A 15,422-nucleotide genomic window follows, 5' to 3' on the forward strand; every position below is an offset into this window, starting at 1 on the left:
CTCAACCTTCACTTGACATTAACAAAAGTGTTTGCATGGCACAGTTCCTGGCTTTCCAAGCCAGCAGAGCCTCTGCAACACAACTGATTAATTAAAGAGCGCTGTGAAGTTAACACTGAAAGTTACTGATTAATTGTATGGTAGAGCTGCCTAATCAAGTACCCAAGGCAATAAACAAATACAAAGATATATTATACACTGATTAACACAATTATTTATAGTTTTACTTTTAACTGGTTGCCTGCCATACAGCAGTCTTCAACCTGAATAAACACTGGGGAGGATGATCAGGATCACTTACTGTATTTTCCCAGCTGGCTATTAGGGCTGTTTTCCCTGGAAGTGAAACATATAAATCCTTCTTTATGCATAGTCATCACATAGGCAACCACACCACAATCATTTATCATGTATTTCTGAGTGCTACTGGTTCCTATGCATGTCTCCAAGGGCTGAAGTTCAGCATGCAAACAGCTGCTAACCATCATTAAGAAAAAGCAAGCAAGCTACTCTAAATACTACAGCCCTTTTTGAGGAAAAAATTTACACCTGGAGATGATCAACAGCTCTTCCTCTTATTCACATTTCTCAGATCTAATGGCAAATTTCTCATTTCAGAGATCTTTGCTTCTATGTACGAATTTCCAGCCCCAGACTGCAATACTTCTTCATCTCATAAGGCTATTTTCATGGCCTCCTCTAAATCTATCATGTAACTCATTTCTCCATATCAAGAGATGAATACTAAAGTGTGTCCTCACTCCATAGTTCCTATGTTATCCATATATATAACACAAAATAAAACATTTCTTTGCAAGCACTGGGACAAGTTTATTCAGTGTTAGGGAGGTTTTTTGAAGGAAAAGCCACAGGAAGGTTTCTGAAAGAAGGAAATTCTGGAATGACTCTTTTTCCCCCCAAGTCAATGAAAACAACTTTGTCTCCTGCAGAAATGTCATCAGTTCCCCTCCCAGATATGCCAATTCTATCTGATTCATACCAAGAAGCCAATGAACAGACTCTGCCTCTTTTGTGTTCACTGTCCACCTCTCTCCTCTGAAAAAGAAGAAAAAAAAAAGAATAAAAATTAAAGAAAAAAACTGTGTGTCACAAAAGGCCACAATTACTGAGCAAGTCATTCCCTGGTGCTTCCTGCAGAACTTTCACTGTGCCATACAAAGTTTTATTAGCCACTTTAGTGGGCAGAGCCCTTTGTTAATCTGCTCTTAATATAGTCAGCAGTCCAAGTACAAATGTTTATTCTTGTTCTGTACTACACTTTTGTTATAAGCCCCTTATACCTATCCAGTATGACCACAACCAAATCTGCTATTAAATTACTTCCCAGCTATGAGGGAGACAGATCAAACTTTCCTTCTGTAATTAAACAGCCCCATTTCCCATCTACATTAAACTACCTTTAAAGGACTTCCTAACATGAGAATGGTGTAAGACAAGAGGCTCAAGCATATTGTGCCAGGTAATCCCATGTCCTCTAATTACACACATTTGACTGCTTGCAACAGGATCCACAGCCAATCATGAAATTCCCTTTTTCCATCAAGTTGGTGTGCATGAGATCTGACAGTTCTGGCATGCTCATCCTCCTCCATCCTGAGATAACTACTCTTTGAAGCTGTTCAGGTGAGATGAAAATATAATAGCCTCCAAAAGGGTTGACCAGCATGAAATAAAAGAGAAGGTCAAAAGTTGATTGATGCTACCACTAAAATTGTAATATTAAGATTCAGTCAATTTGCATTGTTAAAAGTCATGATTTTCATACTAGTACCATCTATTTTTTCCATGTTAAAATTACCATTAGAATTTCTCTTTAACCTTTTTTTGTTTTTTTGAAATCTGGTTGAAATTACAATCAATCAAGAACAAACCAACCCATCCCTTATCTCCTGATTTATGGATTCTGTTACATAAGTGTAAATTATACATTCAAAAATCTGTCTGTCCTTGTTTCCAAAAGTGGTTAATTACATAACATTTGAGAGTTGTCCTTTGGAAGGCTAATTTTCATAAGAATCTTTAAATGTACAATAGTTTTTTTCCTTCAGAAACAATTTCCACCCAGCAAAAAAGAACAGTGGGAACGTCTCAAGAATATTGATCTTAATTCACATATTTACCAACCCTGTAAATATTCACCTCATGCTCATGTACCATCAACATTTCTCCAACCAGGAACTCTTAAACCCACTGTTTAACACATGTAAACACAGATCTCTCCAGCACCCTGGGCTTCCAAATGTTAGATGACAGCAAGTGTCCCCTCATGAAGTTTTAGATCAAACTTGAACCTGAAGCACCTGTTCTACATGTGCTACACATACAAGCAACATGCTAAAGCAGGCACTGGACCTTCAATAAGTGTTATCATTCATTCACTGGATAAATCAACAGGCAGGCAACAGCTACTTGTGAAAGCTGTTGAGTGGCTATCACTCTTAAAACAGAAATATATCAATCCTCAACCATCAAAAAAATGGATCTCACTGTATGTTTCCTAAAAGTATAGATTCAGAGATTATCCTTATTTTTTCTCATATACTAGGATTTAGTCTCTACTGTATTGCGAGTTTAACTGGTTTACTCAGTTTTGACACAGAAAGGTAAGCTAATTCCATAGTAAGCAAATACTTCTTCCTTTAATCATATAGCAATTTTTATTCCAGTTCATTGTTAATTATCTTCCAGATTTCTGTGACTAATAAAATTCTCTACCACCTTCTCCCCCCTTTTCCATGACACGGTGTTGCAACACAATTCCCTCACATAGCTTTCAACCTACTTTGTCATATAGTATTTCCAAGACTAAAAGTAACTGGAGGCAAACATTCCAACTACTCACACAACCTAAGGTCTTTAGGAAACCTCTATAAGTATATAGCTGATAGAAGTTCTCCTAGCATATATGCCAAATCAATACCATCCCAAAACACTTGGGTAAGAGTTCATGGCTTCAGCAAATTACACCCAGGTACTGCTGAAGGGAACACCTGCAGTCAGGAGACTAAGTTAAGAGAAGAGCTCTTTCCTCTGTTAGTACCACCCTGGAAAATGTGTCAGATAGGGCTCATTTCTATTTCAAACACCTAGTGACACTCAGTGGTTTCAAAGCACTTTTTAAGGGCTTATTTCCTAGAGGCCATTGCACTTCCAGAAAAAAATATAGTGAAACAATTGAATGAGTACATTTGATACAGACAACTGCAAATCTCCATATATTTTTACTGTTCTGGGGTAGACAATGACCCTGAGCTCTTGACCTGTTTATCTTGACCTGACACAAATTCTCCAGCAAAACCGCCTGGACAAGAAACAAGTTCAGTGCCTATTTTAGGATGCATGAGTGAGAGATGTGCAGTAAGTGTTAAGCTGCTCTACATTTAATATCTGAAAAGTTTATTATCCCTGTAGCATATAATCAGGAAAAAAAAAAAAAAAAGTAGGTCAAAGAATCCCCTGCTTAGAGGTTTGTATTAAGAAGATGGCAATGGTATTTAAGAATCAACACAAGGCACACCGCATAAGTAATCTCAACAATCTTAACAGTACACAGAGGCTCCTCACAATCCTCCCTCAAGGAACAGCAATGAAGTTGTCATTCTTCTCCAACAAAGCCATAACTTCTTAACAGCCTTCAATGGCAAAGCCCAAATACTACATCTGAGAAACATTCATGATGACATTTACATGGATCAGGAGGAAGAATTTTGTGGAAGGCTGTTTATGCTAAAGCATTTAAGTTTTGACATTTCCATGCTGAATTTTCAAAAGACCGTATCTGTGGGTGTTTTTAATAAATTATGTATCATAAAGACAAGAGAGTTATTAAGGAAAAAGATACTGGTGAGCAAAAGATTTTTGCTTTTCATTAACCAAAAATGACCTGAAATGTAAAATTATTGAATTCAGTGTACTGTAAACCTAGAACTAACCCCATAACCTTCCTCCTGCAACAAAAGATCTAATTATACAACTTGCTATGAAATTTAGTTAAAATACCCTTTGAACATAAAATTAACTTCAGAGTTTTACTTACTGAGTCATCACTACATCGCACCTGTGCAAGTGTTCAAGTGCTCTAATTACACCTATATAGCATGTATTCCTCAGAAAGTAACCATCTGAACTCCAGATAGGTGATCAGGACATTGCTCTTGTGCAAAAGCTTTTAACACAATGCTAAAAACACACAGCATTTAAGTGCACCGTTTCAGTTGCCTTCTGTCCAAGCAGTAGGGCTACTGTCAGGGAAAACAGAAAATCATCAAGCGTCTTTAGCTTTTTTGCTCCCTTCCCATTCTTCTAATGCTGATACTAGACTCCCATTACAAGCTAGAAGGCATATGCAATTTGTAAAATAACTCGTAAACAAACAAGAAGTGCAGAAAAATCCAAACAACATGGCATCTTCTGCAATGGAGGACTGAAATCATGACAAAAATCCTCCTGCTGCCAATAGAATTTATTTCATTTCAATTTTGAACAACGTATTAGTGAATGAGAAACTTCTCTTGATCAAGGAAACTTTTACAAATCTCCTAAATGCCCTAGATAAGAGGCACGTTTGTGAGCAAACTGTGTTGTTTACACCCTTAGAGATTTCAACTTTGTCTTATTCTTTTTTCCTTTTTCTTTTTTTTTTTAATGTTCACAGGACTGTATACTGATGGGGTTGTACAAGCCAAAAAACCCAACAAAAAAGCCAAATGTCGCCACTACAAACACACAAGCTCGTATCTTTGTATTCAGATGTCTGCCCCAGGGAGCAAAGCAGGACAGGGCCAGAGGCTCCCCATTCCCACAGACCCTTAGGCAGCTTCACACGTGCTTCAGCAAAGCACAGGCACAATTCAGGCACAGCTCCACCAGCCTGGCTTTGCTCCTAACAGGATGTTTAGCTGGTGGATGTACACTCCATGCTCTACCCCCTGCCCTTCTGCTTGACTAGTATGGATGTGGACACAGAAGGGAGGCAGGGGGACTACAGATTACAGCAATAACCCTAATGGGGATCAGGTGGGAAAAGCAGGAACACAGTAGGAGACACTACACCTCTAACAAAAGGAGGTGAATAAAAAAGATGAGGAAATTCTGCATGACAGAGCTCAAATATTTCGTCTTTGAGACTAAAAATCATTAAAACCCTTCTTCACATGAATGCTTTAATCCCATTTGCAGAAAAAAGAAGAAAAGATTATGATCTTACAGATTTTTACTCATAAAAGTATGATCCATCTGGGTCTTTGAGTTTTATGTGAACAAGAATTAGCTGCAGCTCTGGTTGGTTCAGACTTGGGATGGAAAGAGTTAATAAAGAAAAAATTGGGAATTGTAGACCCACTGAACTTTTTTTTTTTTGGTAATAAACCATAAACAAAACCTGCACAATTTCTTTGCAATTTAAATTGCTGCTTTGTCAGTGCAGCAGTGAACATCTTAGCAAGACCGCTTTATCCTTTGTGTATTCCCATAAATCTGACTTATCAAACTTCTAGACTTGGCATAAATTAATATGGAGCAGATTTACAGGCTTAAGAGACTTTCCCCCCCCCCCCCAGTTTTTAGATACTTGATAATAACTGTACTACACTTTTTAGTACATGACAGTTTTTACATCATAATTAAAAAAAAAACCAGAAATGCAAAATCTTCTCTGGGCTGAGACTGAAAACTCCTAAGCATCAAAAGAGCTAAGCAACCCAAAACTTAATCTGTGACTCCTCATTTTTAGAATTATATAAAATTGCTAGCATGTTCCAGCACTCAGCTTACATATTACTGCCTCTACCTGTTTAATGCTTCCAGTTTAATGTTATCTTGTTTGAGTGCTTCTCTTGGTAGCTCTACTAATTACTGTACACTTTTTAACAAGGGAATCACAAAAACAGATTCACAGCTTTATCCAACATTGAGAACTTTCAGGCCTACTTTAATTTGAATAATATGGGGGGAAAAAGCCCCAAATCTTCTTACCTGTCTTTCTTAACAAACCATACACTTTTATATACTTGTGAATAGCCAACTGCTATCACACAATATTATAGTAACTAAACACAGACATGTGAAAATTCCAAACTAGGAAAGTTCCCTCCCAGTGCTTGGAATAGCCCATTATGCAATAATTCTCATTTCTGATATTACATAGAAATGAACTCAGACTCTGCTCAAAGCAGAATATGAATATATATTTAAAATTTCATCATGCTAACTTGCATGAACTCAAATCATTAAGAAGTTGACAAGAATTTCCTGAGCAAGTTCTGCATCACAAAACATACCACTAACTAGGAATTTTAGTTTTTCTCCAGTCTTAAGATTAAACAAATAGCTTAGCCATTTAAAGTTCTATGCCAGGCTTCTTGTGAAGTCAAGTAAAGTTGAATGGCATTTCACTATGGTTACCATGAAAGAGAAAAGATCTATTGTTAGAAACACACAACCAATTCAAATAGATGGTTACTCACAGCCATTTGTAGCTACAGTAAAAATTCAGAGATCCTTTTCAGAAAGTCAGACCCTGTTTACATGGTGGTTTTGCTTCTGTTTTTGTTCTTGTGGAGTGTTCTCAATATGTGGCAGGATCCTAAATTTATTTACAGCTTGCAAAATTAATTTGAAAATCTGCTTAGGATACAAAAGTTAGAGGGGAAAAAGAGTAACATTTTATTGTGTGGGAAGCCCAGTAACAGTATTTGAGAGTTTGCTTCCCTATTTCTGTGTTACAGGCGACATCCCCCACTAGGCATATTTTGCTCCAGCCCTCCTGATTTGAGCCAATAGAGGACACAAAAGCTGCCAGGTTTTTGTGCCAGAAAAGCTGCTTCAAAGTAAGAGAAAATGTTCATCTCTTGGTCTCTGCCACAAAATTTGCCAGATTCTAGACACACTCGTGTTCAGAGATAAAAAAAAAAAAAAAAAGAAAGAAAAAAGAAAAAAATCCCTGTCATTTACTGCTATCCTGCCTATCAGAAGGGCTAATAAGCTCTGCAGTAGTCACCATCAGCCACACAGCTGTACATGCTGCAAGGCAGGCAACAACACTGACTACTAAATGAAGACTGATGACATTCTGAGGGGAACATTTCCAAGAAAAATTTTCCTAATCAAATTAAGCATTGTGCACATAGATGAGATTTTATTTTTAATCACTCATAACTGTTTGCACTCAACCTCATATTGCTGCATAGCCTTAGAGAAGCAGAGCAACTTGTAGCTACATGGATACACTAGAACAATAGGGACAAAGCATGTTAGATCACAAAGGCTCTTCAGGGTTGTCAGAACTATTATTTGCATTACCTCTCTCCTTCTTTGAAAAAAAAAAAAAAAACAAAACCCAAAAACCAAAACCAAACAAAAAGGCCCAATGAAAAACCAAAACCTCAAAGAAATACAACAGAATTGTTTTGGCTTTCAGCACATTCTGTCCAAGAAAGCCAGCAGGCTCTTTTGTCAGTCTCAGTTTCACTTGTATATCTTGTATATATATGTGCTAAGAAAAATACTAGAAATAATGGCAAAAGTAACTAGAATCAGACTGATGGTTCACTGGTGTGTAGTTAAAAAAAAAAAAACAAACAAAAAAAAACAAGTCCTTATGTTCATTACTTAAATAAGAAGCTTTGGTGAAAATCAGAATTCCTTTTATTTGTCCAAGGTCACAAGGTCATGCTTAGATGAATCCCCCTGCAAGAGCACACAAAGATGTGACATCCTCAGACTGAAAACACTCATGGAACTGCAGAGATACACAAGTATCTCCTTCTTAGCAAGATGTTATGTGACTTTTTCCACGCCTTGATAATTTTAAAGTCATTCATCAGACAGAACTGGCCACTGCAATCCCTGTCCAGTCTGATACAGATGTTGAGGGATCACACCACAAGTCTGCCAGAAGGCTGCCAGTGGATGCCTGTAACCTTCTCCTCCCTCATGATTTTTCACTGACTGATTTTTAAGGCTTGAAATGATTTAATTAATAGCACACAGTATACTTGACATATCCACACACCAGTGGCCATTTTCTCTATTTAAAAAAAAAATTCTCCTTTTATAATAAAAGAGGAGAAACTGTCTACTGAGAAAAAGAAATGCATTCCACTGTTTTGGTTATTGGTCAGAAAAGACCCATTCCAATTTTATCACGCTAGGATGGTACTAGAGAATTCAAAATGCATTTATAACCTAAGCATACACCATTTTTAGCAAGCTATAAAACTTAACCTTTGTAGAATATGAACAGTGCTTCACAATAGCTTTTAAAAGGGCTATTAAAACTTCACACTTCTGATAAAAAACAGTCTAATGCTCTTGATCCTGACATGACCTTTATACGACATATTTCTTCTGCTACCCAACTGTGTGAAAAAAATCCAACCTATATTCTGAAGATTACCTCTTTGGACCTTCAAAAAGTAATCTAAAAAATTCCTGAATTTGAAGTCTGCAAAAAGATCTTAGTGGGGTTTCTGATTTTGTGAAAAGCTTTTTTCGCAACTTTCAGATGGCAGAGAAAGAAATATCCTCCCATTGCTTCATTGGTTTGTAACAGCATCCAAAAATTAGCTTTTGCATAACCACGGAGAAGAGAACAGAAGAAATTAACAGGCATTTTTTCTAACACAACTGTGGGCTAGACTTCCAAAAGGTCTTTGTTTATAGAGTAAAGCCAAAAAAATTCACTGACACTGAACCAATAGATCAGAAAACCACAGCAATCTGTTAATCTAACACTGGCTACAATGAAATGTTCATTCTTTAGGTCAAAACACATTTCTTTATGGGAACATACATCTGTTCTCTCTCATACATCTCTGTCCTCTCCTTCCATGTTCCTCCCACACAAGGTGGCAGTAGGAAGAAGGCAGTAAGACAGCTCTTTATACTTTTAACAGTCTCTGCCCACACAACCACAACAACACAATTAAATAATCTCAGTATCCGAGTAAAAAAAAAAACAAACTTGCAATCATATTAAACACAAAAGATGTCCAGTTTTAGCCCTTCATTTTTTAAACTCCACTTCAGAGATTATTTTAAGCCATGTGATCAGAGGGCTGGAGCAAATCTCCTACCAAGACAGGCTGAGAGAGCTGGGCCTGTTCAGCTTGGAGGAGAGAAGGCTCTGGGAAGACCTTACAGCAGCCTCACAATACTCTACAAGAGTGCTGAGAGGGACCTTTCACAAGGACATGCAGTGATGGGACAAGGGGAAATGCCTTCAAACTGAAATATTTGGGTTCTTTACTGTGATGGTTCTTTACTGAGGTCCTGGCACAGGTTGCCTGGAGAAGCTGTGGATGCCCCATCCCTGGAAGAGTTCCAGATTAGGCTGGATGGAGCTCTGAGCAACCTGGTCTACTGGAAGATGTCCTGCCCATGGCAAGGGGGTTGGGGTTATATGACCTTTGAGGTCCTTTCCAAGCCAAACAATTATATGATTTTAGGATCTTAACATAGTTTTGGATATTTGGCACATTAATATTACACTAACTTTACAACCAGATGTGATTTCACTATATATCCTGCCTTCCCATTATCCCTTGAATATTTGCTACAGTGTAAGAAAATATATTGCAACTAAATTTATCAGCTAGCTCCAAAAACTGAAAAGATCATATTATAGACTAATGTCCGAACGTAAAATATAGAGATTTAGGATATTTTTTCTTGATAGCTTAATCTGATACTTTTCTTAAACTGTTAGTGGGAAGAACAAAAACATCCATCCTGCTGTATAATTTTTACTCATGAAGAGTGATATTTACCACTTCCCAGGAAAGTCAATATATCAGTTTTAAAAATACTTTTACATTTTTTCAGATTTATCTTTGGATTTGTCTTTATTATGTAAAAAACAGAAAACCATACCCAGCCAGCAAAACCCACTAAATTGAATAAACAAACCACAATAAACCAGTTTTGCACTTCAATACCACATGTCCTCTGTCTTAAGAGAAATACTACATGCATAGGGTGTCATTGTCTGCCATTGCAAGAAACTACCTTTCATAAGCAAGGAGGATGAGATTTCAGCAGGACCAATCATCTTTGGCTGCTTTGAATTTTATCATCTTGCCACCAGTTTCCTTCAGCTGGGGAGAGATGAATACAAAAGCAAGACATTCTATTTATCTTTTTTATCTTCCACATTGCTATGAAAAAACAAGAGTTTTGATTGCTAACTCCAAAGTCAAACATTAATCTCCAGAGCAGGAAGCCTTACAGCCACCTTGTTACAGCATTGCTTGGGCTTAGGTTAGTTGTTTGGGTTTGTTATTTCTTGAGGGTTTGTGTTTTGGGTTTTTTGTTGTAAATACCAAAGAAACAACTTCCTCTGTAATTTATTATGCCACTAAAACAGCCAGAGTCAGCTAACAGTTAGTAGAAATAATTCATGATAACAAATATTTTGCCCTAAGTTACAGTCAGGCAAACCTGAAGCTAGCATGAGTCTCATTACAATGTCATTTTTGGAAGCTAAGTCCACCTGTGCATAATTCCAAAGAATTATGCATATTCCTTAATAAAATCTATTAGTGGACAGGAAATATAAAAAATATAAAAAAATATAAAAATATAAACAAAATAGAGGGAAGAAATATCTTCCCTCCTTCATTTTCATTTCATTACTGCATTTACACTGTGTAGGCAGTACATAATTCCAAAGTATTATGCATATTCCTTAATAATTCCAAAGAATTATGCATATTCCTTAATAAAATCTATTAGTGGACAGGAAATATAAAAAATATAAAAAAATATAAAAAATATAAAAAAAATAGAGGGCAGAAATATCTTCCCTCCTTCATTTTCATTTCATTACTGCATTTACACTGTGTAGGCAGTAGCAAGAGATGATGCATGTTAAGAAACAGAAAACCATTGATTTCCTAATTATAAAGGAGCAGACCCTGGCTGTTTTGAACTACCTATTTGTTTTGGTTCACATGTATATTAAATGAGCAACCTTTCCTGCAGCTAAGTGAGAAATAGCAGGGCATTGCTTTACTGGCACTCTGAAAAATGACTGCTTGCTTTCAGTAATACTGAGGACAAAGTAACTGGTGAAAATACAGAATATCAGAGCAAAGTAGGATCATTCTACTCACAATATGCTAGTTGGGAATCTATATTCTTCCAGTGTCTTTTTCTGTCTTTCACTGTCTCAAATATTTCCTTTCCTTAAAAGATAAGCAGATACTGCAATGCTTGTAGCCTTACATTTGTGGGAAAAAAAAAAAAAACAAAAAACCAAAAAAACAACAACAACAACAACAACAAAAAAAAACAACCTAAGAAAAACCCAACAACAACAAAAAAGAGAGAATGTAGCCTCTCAGGTACTGAGCATCTTCCAGTCCAGCCTCCTTCCTGTCAGTCATGCAGCCACCCTCTCTCTCACTAGTACTTCACTGCTCTGCTCCCTTAGGGTCTAGTTACTCACCAGCAAAGCAACAATTTATTAAGTGTGTGTTGGGAAAAGTCGGATGTGTGAGAAAAGAATCCCATGTCTTCTCCCAGAACAGTTACAGACACACTGGAAATACCAGTTTTGGTTTCTTCACTCAATTCAGAAGTTTGCAAGGAATCAAACTTTCCAGATTACTTAGATCCTGTCTACCTGTCTTACAAAAATGCTGTGATCTATGCTTGAAATCAGGAGATCTGACACTGATAAGAGAACATAGGAAACCACATCATACTGACTTTTCATGTGGTATTTTTCATTGTTCTCACATACCTTTCTTTCTCATCTACCTCTTTTGTCTCCCACTACATTACTTTTTCTACTGAGTTTACACTCCATAAAACAGTTATTTTCATCTCTTAATGCAACTGATAATTTAAAACATAAAAAAATTACTTTCAATAATACAGTCAGAGCAATTAAATTATGGCCTACTTTTGAAATGCAATAAAAAGTGGTTACACATTTACCTTCAAAGTTCCTTTATGTTGTAGGTCTCAAAAAACTTCCCCAAACTTTGTACCTCCATCTATGTGAATCCTTCTATTTTCAATGAACAGGAGGTAACAGGGAAAATACAAACAAAAAAAAAAAACAAACAATGAGGGGTCTGGGTCACATTGGACACTGCAACATCAAGGACAGTGAGATAAACTGTGTCCTAACTTGTTAGGTATTGATTCTAAGATCCAAGACATCCTTGTTTGGATTGTTCCTCTCAATCAGGTGTAGATGATGAATATATTCTTGTACGCATGAAAACTAACAGAAAAAGAAAATTCTGATGATGAATAGAGTATAAACAGCATCATCTGAACTAGTTCAGGTCTGCACAGCTATAAGAAAATCATGTATAAACAGATATGACTAAGTCTGTAGAATGAAGTCCAACAATTTCATATGCCTTAAAAAATATCCATCAAGTTTTCTATCCACATCCATCTTGCTCTATTCACTACATTTTGACAGTTCAGTAATTTTCTCCACTAATATAATATTTTGTTCCAAAAACCCCACCATATCTGTACTTAGAATCTGATACCAGATGAATAAACTAACCTTCTAAAATTAAGAGGTGGAGAAAACACTGTGTCAATTATCACAGCTTTAGTCGAGACAATGACACATTACAGCTCATAACTAAGTCAACAGCTCTGCTCCCTCTGTCACTGTGTTCATTTGCAAAGCAAATTTTGACAAAGATGAACACTGACGGGCTGAGCAGAGTGGAGAGATGCTACGATGTTGCCATCAGAACAAAGGAGAACACCACATAAGAAGATCTGGGATTGCCTTAGGATTAGAATAATAGAAATGGGACAAAAGTTATAAAAATCCAAGCTCTCCTGAACATCTCACAAGTGCTGCTCAAGTACACCAGTATGACAGATAATGACACAGCAACTATGGTCTGACGGCTCAACAGAAACAAAAACTGAATTATACCTGAGGACAAAGTATTTATGTCACTGTACAACAACCACAGTGAAGCCTCACCTCAACAGCTCATTGCTGTTAAAAGTATTTTCAAAACTTGATTTTACTTGAACAAGTAAAAAGATTGTTTACTTGCAAGAAAAAAGAATCTATCACATGAGGGAAGACTAAGAGAGACTATTATCTAAACATATTACAGATAGAAGTGTTTAAGCAGCTACGGTTCAAATAATGCCACATATATTATTACTGCATTCTGACAAGGTGAGGCTTTTTCATTCTGACAAGGTGAAGCAATGATAGAAAACAGTTTTTAAAGGGAGTCAATCAATTAATAAGTGGAATTCACATTATCATCTGCAACTATGTGGGCATGGACTTGGTGATCCAAGATGCCCCTTCCAGTCTTAAATGTACATCTCTGTCTTAGTAACATCACTATAAATCCTCCCAAAGAAAATTCCAGTGTGGGCATAAACCACTCTCTTCACCCAAATGTGCAATGCCCTTTAGCCTAAAATAAGCTGTTAATACCTGAACTGGAAATGCAAGATTCCTCTGAGCCTACCTCAATTTTCCAGTCTGCTGAATTTTTGAACAAATTCCCCTATAGGGAATAAATAGCCTCTAGCTGCCTAACCTCTTATACATTTAATATAGATCTCCCAAAGATTTCCTCTAATCCTCTGCATCCTCTCTGCTCTCCTTGTGTTTTTATAATTTTCTTCCTTAAAAAAAGGATTTGTCCCTGCTGAGGTTATTGGGCCTATAACAGCATGCTGTAAGCCCAGCACTTGAGGCAGAAGCCTTAGAAGGCTCCAGGAGCACCAGATGTGCCCGGTACCCTCACACTTCTTCATTCAGCACTGGGGATGCACCACCAGCCTGGGACCATGCAGATGCACCTTTGGTCATACTTCACACTCTGCCTTCTCCTGCCCCACTCCTGTCCTTCATCCTTACTTTCTTTCAGAAATGTTTCTGAAGTGATGTTTTAGGAGTGACACACCACAGCTTTTTCAGCATTTAATAAGTTGGTTTAATAGCAAATACTTATTTGCCTGCATCTCCCACCTGCAATTTCTTAGCACTAATGCTAGTGTTGCCAAACTCTAAGGTTCCTCTCCATAAAAGTGGTATTAAATGAACTCCTAAATTACAAATCTTCTCCTACATGTTCTAAATATATACAGGAATATTTCTTTTGCTCAGTTGGAGTAAATTTAAACTAATTTGATTTTGCAGATTTGGGCTTGTCAATGCATCAACTCTGTTTAAACCACATCTCTTACCAGATGTGATTTAAAAGACCACCAGCATATCAAAACTGTTACTGTTCAGTGCAAAAAGTGCTGGACTTCTCCAACACTCCTGAAACAAAGTCCTAATTAAAGTCTGGTAATTCTAGATTTGATTTTGGTACAGAAATGAACTAACAAACCCCAACAATATTTTTTTTAAATCCAAACCTTATTTTTTAATAAGAAAACTAGAGCTTGGACTTTTAATTGTGTCTGGAGGCTACAGCAAGGAAGATTGTACCTGCATACCATTTTGCAGTTGAGCATCCAGTTCAAAGTTTCTACTTACTCATTCAAATGCAAATTAAACTAGTTAAAGCACAAGTGCCCAGTCTGAGACACAAATTCAATTATAAAAAGACAGTCACTGAATTCTTAATATAGATGCTTTTCTGTACTTATATTTACATTTTAATCTAGACAGAACAACGACCCTGGTGAGGTACATGCAGATTAAACTTCATGGTTAGGTATATGACAAATTAAAACAAACCAAATAAAATAGACTAATAGGAGCTCTGGGATTTTTTTTTCAACTTTAAGAGACCAAAATGACAATTTTAATCACTTTTTTTGAAGGCTTTTCCTCTGAGTGAAAGAACTGTAACTGCAGACATCAACCTGGAGATATGATCTCAGACTGGTATTCCTGCATGACCACAGGTAGATTAAAGGATAGAAGAAATTGTTCATCTGAACCATGACACCTTTTACTTGACTTAAAAGCACTTCATGCCTTTAGCTTCTATAACCCTTACAAATTTCAACTAATTAAGACTTGAGGCTCTTTGAATAATTACTCCTGCAGATACCCAAGTAAAAAGACTTGTTCCATGCACAGGACTGATCAGCTTCCAGCAATTCTACACATTGACCCACCCTGGAAGGTAAACACCACACTCAAGGGCTCCAACCACTCAGAAGTGCAACCCACATCTCCAAATTTTTGTGCCAGATGCCCACAGCTCAAGACCAGGCAGTTCCTTCCCACAGGTTATGTGTCTGGTTGTGGTGGGCTCACCTTCCCTGGATAGCAGGTCACCCCCCAGCCCAGCTGGAGAGAGAAAATACAACTGAAGGGCTAGGGGTTGAAATGAGGACAGAGAGAAATCACTCACCAGTTGCCTCCACAGGCAAAACAGACTTGATTTGAGGAAAGTTAATCTAAAGTATTGCAAGTCAAATCAGAGTAG

At 37.1% G+C, this 15,422-nt stretch overlaps 1 protein-coding gene across 3 annotated transcripts in view; it reads right to left on the reverse strand.

Moving 5' to 3' along the window:
* The window catches only part of ALCAM (activated leukocyte cell adhesion molecule), a 115,551-nt gene that overhangs the window by 77,795 nt on the left and 22,334 nt on the right, over positions 1-15,422 (reverse strand). The window lies entirely within an intron of this gene.

Source organism: Anomalospiza imberbis, chromosome 2 (assembly GCF_031753505.1).
Source record: "Anomalospiza imberbis isolate Cuckoo-Finch-1a 21T00152 chromosome 2, ASM3175350v1, whole genome shotgun sequence".
NCBI classification, from domain to species: domain Eukaryota; kingdom Metazoa; phylum Chordata; class Aves; order Passeriformes; family Viduidae; genus Anomalospiza; species Anomalospiza imberbis.